The 5,512-nt window shown below is 45.6% G+C and overlaps 1 long non-coding RNA gene across 1 annotated transcript; it reads left to right on the top strand.

Moving 5' to 3' along the window:
- The first annotated feature begins 566 nt into the window (after positions 1–566).
- LOC139672817 (uncharacterized) lies at positions 567–5,169 on the top strand. Its single transcript, XR_011697983.1, has 2 exons — positions 567–843; positions 968–5,169. It is a non-coding gene; the product is annotated as an uncharacterized lncRNA (long non-coding RNA).
- Positions 5,170–5,512: the final 343 nt, after the last annotated feature.

The raw sequence follows: 5,512 nt of genomic DNA, 5'->3' as shown, positions 1-5,512 counted from the left end.
GCAGCCAGGAGACCAGACCTCTGCACCTCAGGCCAGCCCAGGGGCTGGCTGGCAAACAGCTGTCCTCGCCAGACGCGACGCCGCAACACACACAGAGCCTGGGACAGGGCGGGCGTTCGCGCTGCGGCGATGAAATCCACTGGAGAACGTGACGTGCCGGTTTAGGGCTTTTTTTGTTTTGTTTTGTTGTTTTGTTTTGTAGGGCTGCCAGCCAGACGAGGGGGACCGGGAGGGTGCGAGCGCAGGCGGCCCCTCAGAGGCAGCTCCTGTCGGGAGGGCGCAGGGTGGAGTCTCTTACTCACCTCCCGGAGCCACCTCCAGCTTCGGCGAAACCTGTCGAGCAGTTTCCCCCAGTGGCAGGGCGGAGGGCAGGAGGGCGGCGGGAGGAGGGAGGGAGGGAGGAAACGCGCTGCGTCGGAACAGGTTTGTCCTTCTCTACCTGCTGACGTTCGGCCGCCCCAGATGATGGCTGGAAACAAAACCGCCCCGTCAGTGCGAAGGCAGCCTGGAAAAACTGGTCGTGTGAGGGGCGAGGGCAGCATTCCTGGCTGCCGCGCAGGGGACGGCTCATCACCGCGAGGTACTGCGCGGGTATAAAAGGGCCCCGCACGGCCAGGCGCAGCAGAGGGGCGGCGGGGACCGGCCCAGGCTGCCGCCGCGCTGGGGCCCTTTAGGAGAATGGCTTTTTTTTGTTTTGTTTCGTTCTTGTAAAACTTTTTTTTTGTTGGGTTGTTTTTGGGGTTGTTGTTTTTTTTTTTCTTTTCACTTTTTAAAAGAAAGCTTGTTGCCGTCAAGCTCTCCCAGCGCCAGGCCGGGGGGATGCTCACGGGACGGTGGCCATCAGTAAGTGGCGGCGCCGAGTGAGGAGGTTCGGGGCGGGCGGGCGAGGCCGGGCAGGGCAGGGCACCGTCCCCGCGGCGCTGGAGCCGCCAGCCCGCCAGTCCCGTGTGTTCTGTCTCATCCCCAGGTCCGCCGTGGCGAAAGGAAGAGCCAAGCTCTGGGCAGGAGCGGGCGGGAAGCGCTCCCCCGCCCCGCTCCCCGCGGACCCTCAGCCTCCTTGGTGCAGTGGTTCTTAACAGTTCAACAGTTCTCTATCATAATTGTGAAATGTTTAGGACCACTTGACCAGCGAGGCCCGGGCATCGGTTCGGCAGCGCCGGACCAGCGCGCCCCGTGCGCCGCCGGAGACCTGCAGAGCCGGCGGCGGAGCGACCCGGAGCGGGGAAACCGCCGGGCCGGCCCGGGGAGGAGGAGCCAGAGCCAGGTCTGGAGCCAGAGTCAGAGGCCCGGGATGCTGCCCGGCCTGGCCCCGCAGCACCTGGGACGGGCAGCGAGGCGGGGGAGGCGGAGGGACGGGCCGAGGACCTGCCGCTGGCCACAGTTCCCGCTCCGGGGATGGCGGGACGAGCAGAGTCAGTGCAAGTGCTTTAAAAAACAAAACAAAACAAAGAACAACAACAGAAAAAGGAAAAGGTATTGCAAGTCCTGTGGGAACCGAGGAGTTTAATAACTTAAAAGGAACAGGTAGGATAAATCCTGCTGCTGCAGCTGTTGTCAGCTGGCTGTGCTAGAGGCAGGCTGAACACTTACTACGTACGTAACCATCTGTTCTCTCCTTTATGTTCGCCATACGCTCAAATGCACAGATTAAAAAAAAATCATATTGATTCTCCAGGCTGCATTCTTTAGAGGCTTCCCACCTTTCCACTGGTGATAATATGTGAGATTTATTCAGTGATAGCACTTATTTTTTAATTTTAGTGCCTGGCTACACTTAGGGCAGTGTAGCCTTTGTGTTGTGCTAGTTTATACTGTATTTTCTATGTATACACTTATTGCAGGCAGCTGAAGGATTATAGGTACTTTCTGTCCTACCTTCACTGAATTACTTCAGAGGATATCTGCTTTCAGGACTGTTGCATTGATGGCTTGGCTTGAAGGTCCATGGGCTTAATCAGATGGACATTAGCTACAGTGCTGGCTCTTTCAAAATTAAGCTGAAGAATTCTGAATTTTAAAAAAAATGAGGGGGGAGGAAAAAAGTATGGAAACTGTAATTATGCCAATAATTTATTTTTCTTTCAAAAGTGTAGCTTTGTAAATGAAAAGTTCTTCCTACCTTCTGCTTGTTCTTTTCACCCTTATCCCAAGTTATCAAATTGAACTAGCAAATGTAATGGGTTTCTTCCTTTCTTTTTAACTTGCATCTAAATAAAACAGGCAACAGACTAATGCATAAAATCGAATTTTACTGGTTTAAGTTTGACAAAAAAACCCTAGTGAGCCTGCCTGTGTGTATGTTTTAAATCTTTAAAGCCAACAAGTTGTATATATGTATTTTTGCCATCACTTCTATGGAATTCTGTTTGCTCCAAAATGTGCCATCTAGCTTGAACTTGAGTATATTTGCAGGGGATTCTACCCTCACTGAAATCAAGAAGAGTTCTCATGTCGTCTGCAGTTGAGCTGTGATCTTCGGAAGAAGAGCTTTCAGGAGAAGCTGGAAATATTTGAAGAGTAGGCAAGCCTGATGTGTAAAAGTTCTTCTCAGGGACAGCCTAGCAAAAGCTTGATTTTTACCTACTGCTGTAACTCAGAACAAGTTAGGCAAGGTTAATTACAGCATAATAGGGTTTAATTTAGCTGGGAATGAGGGTATGGTGGCTGCTAACAGTGTTTCTCAAACTGCAAGGCTGGCCTCCTTAGGCAAGCTTACACAAGCCCAAGGCAAATGGAAAAACAGACTTTGTCTGGGACTTGGCAAAGGTAGAACCCCCACATCTATTAATGATGATTCCTCATTTGCCAAGGCAAAAATTGAAATGTTCTCCCAAGGAAGAGATTAACGACCTGTCCCACTTAAAGGTCTGATGATTCAATACCATTCTGTCTGTGTTTAATATATGGTGCTCATTATCATGGTCTCTGAGCACCTCCCAAATATTTAAAAAGAAGTAACACTAGTGTTCTTCACAAACAGTTCTCATTAATTTCAGTGGGTGTTGTGGGTGTTTAAACAGAGCAGAGCCCTTAAGAGTTGAAAATAGACTTGCAAAACACACTAGTAGTTAGATCCACAGCTGACTTGAATCAACATAGCCCTTTTAAATTTCAGTGGAGTTACACTGATTTACACTAGCTGGGATTTGACCCAGTGTTTTTTCCTCTCCTGCCATACGTCCATTTGATAAATCTGATCCTCTCAGATGACTGTGTCTAAGCTGTCCACTGGCTTCAACAGGAATACTAACTACAGAGTAGGATTTCCTGTTTCAAGAGATTTCTCCTTGCTCTTCTTAGTGCAGCTCAAGATGATTTTTTCCTGTATTTGAGTGCAATGTGTGCTGAAAAAGTTTGAAAGAAACCTGCTTGATAGGGTTAAGAAATGAGTTTTGTTTTCTTAAGGATAGTATTAATCATTCTGGAAGAGCAAACCTGTGGGAGAGATTCTGCTTACACAAAGGGAAGACCTTGATGTTCATGTACTGGGGTGCTCATGTCAAGACAAACCTCTTCTGATTACTTAGACAAACTGATGTTTCATTGTAGGCCACGGCTGAAATTTGAGTGTCATAACATTATTGAAATGCCTCTTTTACATGTGTTTTATTCTATGACATTTTAAAGGTATGGGATCAGATTGACTTCTGACCATTGTTTTTCCTCCCTCAGTCTGGGTGAACTCCTGATGACAGCCTTGTAGTTTTCATAGGCTGGCAGTAAGCCATGTGGGTGAACAAACAAACAAACAAAAATCCCCAACAAATATGCAATGAAAACCTCTGGGCAAACAGCCCTTCCTTGTGATATTGTCTAAGCTAAGCAAAAGCCTGAGGGGATGAAGGGAGGAGACTCTTCTGCCAAACTTGGTAAAATGTTGCCCCGCAATTGCAGAGCACGTCTTTAGCTCTTACTATTAACACCCTAGATAATATTTCAGTTGCTTATCACTGGAATTTTGGCCTTTGGATAAGAACATTTAATTTTCTTACTCCTTTTTAAAATGAATAGCAAAGGTGTTATGACCAGACTGGAAGGATAGGTGGATTAAACCTTCTGGTTCTGGACTAACCCCTGGTCTAAGGAGGTGTTTCTCATTGTCTGCTCTCCCCAAGAAGAGGAAGTAGAAGCACATTCCTCCCTCCCCACCCTTTTCTGTAGGCTGCTTATGCTTTGGCAGCATCTCAGAGTTTTAGTACACACAGAGAATACATTGGGTGGGATGCTGATTGGCTAGAGATTCAGGTAGGAACATCAAGTATGCATTCAAATCAAATCCACATTTGAATTAAGAAAGGTGTGTTTTGGGTTGCGCTGTCTTTGTAATCTACTGAACAATGTCCCTCTGCATAAGAGTAATGTAGTTATTGGTGCTTCTCAGCTGTTGAGTAATGCTGTAATCAGGGCATCATAGGGACCACACTTGGGCATCATACTTACCTTCTTGAACAAGAATAATTGCATCTCTAAAAATCCTTAATAATAACAGTAAAAGTTGTTGTATGACCAACTAATAAAAAAATTAAAAGTATTCATAGACATCAGTAGCCAACATTCACAGGAGGTTTATATTTTAACTCCTGGGATTGTACTTGAAATGTTCTTCACACAGTAATTTTCATGCTGAGAGACTACACATCCACCACTTGGAGTATCAGAAATTCTTGGGCCTGATCTGACCATTTGCTTTATTGACTTAGGGGACACAGAAGGTTAACTCACTGGTGGAAGCTTTTAATCCTATAGGCATGAATTGATGGCCATCTTTTTCAGCCCATGTAGATTGGCATTTGTTCTTCCATTTCTGTATAGCTATACCAGCTTACCCCAACTCAGGTGCAGGTTTTGAAATCATTTCTCGTTGCAAGTGAATTTCTGCTCAAAACTGATGATGAAGAATGCAGATAATTTTTGAAAAATGTATTTTCCAAATACAGTTGATTGCCCCTATGAGCAGTAACAGCATCTCCATAAGATAAATGGGGTGACAAAGTCTGCGCTTGGTAACAATGAAGGCATGATTTCTTTGATAACTGCTTTGGTTTTGCTTCCTTCCTTTGCCAAAAACTATCTGAGAACCTGTAATTTAGAATTTCCATTATGCTCATTTTAAAGGTGTTCAAGATATCCAGCAATTTCTGAGAATAAAATTACTCAGTTGCTACAGTGTTTGTGGGAGTCCAGGGTGAGAGACGTGGTGTTGGGTTAAGGGTTGAACTCGATGACCTTAAAGTCTTTTCTAACCTAGAGATCTCCCTTTAGCTTACATGGTTCCTCATTATCTTTTTTATGTTCTCAGACAGATGCAGCACACACATAATTTTTGTTTTTAAAAATTATGTTTGGGAATACCAGTAAAACAAACAGCTTTTGAAAACACTAATTTCTATAAGCACTTTGTCAAGGTATAATATTTATTGTTCAAGCTTGTTTCTTTTCCTCCTTTTTTTTTTTTGGACATATTTGAATCCCACAGGGTGGAGGTTAGCAGTATTTGTAGCTGGAGTAGTGT

The sequence above is a fragment of the Pithys albifrons genome, chromosome 6 (assembly GCF_047495875.1).
Source record: "Pithys albifrons albifrons isolate INPA30051 chromosome 6, PitAlb_v1, whole genome shotgun sequence".
NCBI lineage: Eukaryota > Metazoa > Chordata > Aves > Passeriformes > Thamnophilidae > Pithys > Pithys albifrons.
This window is presented reverse-complemented; position numbering and strand designations above follow the sequence as displayed.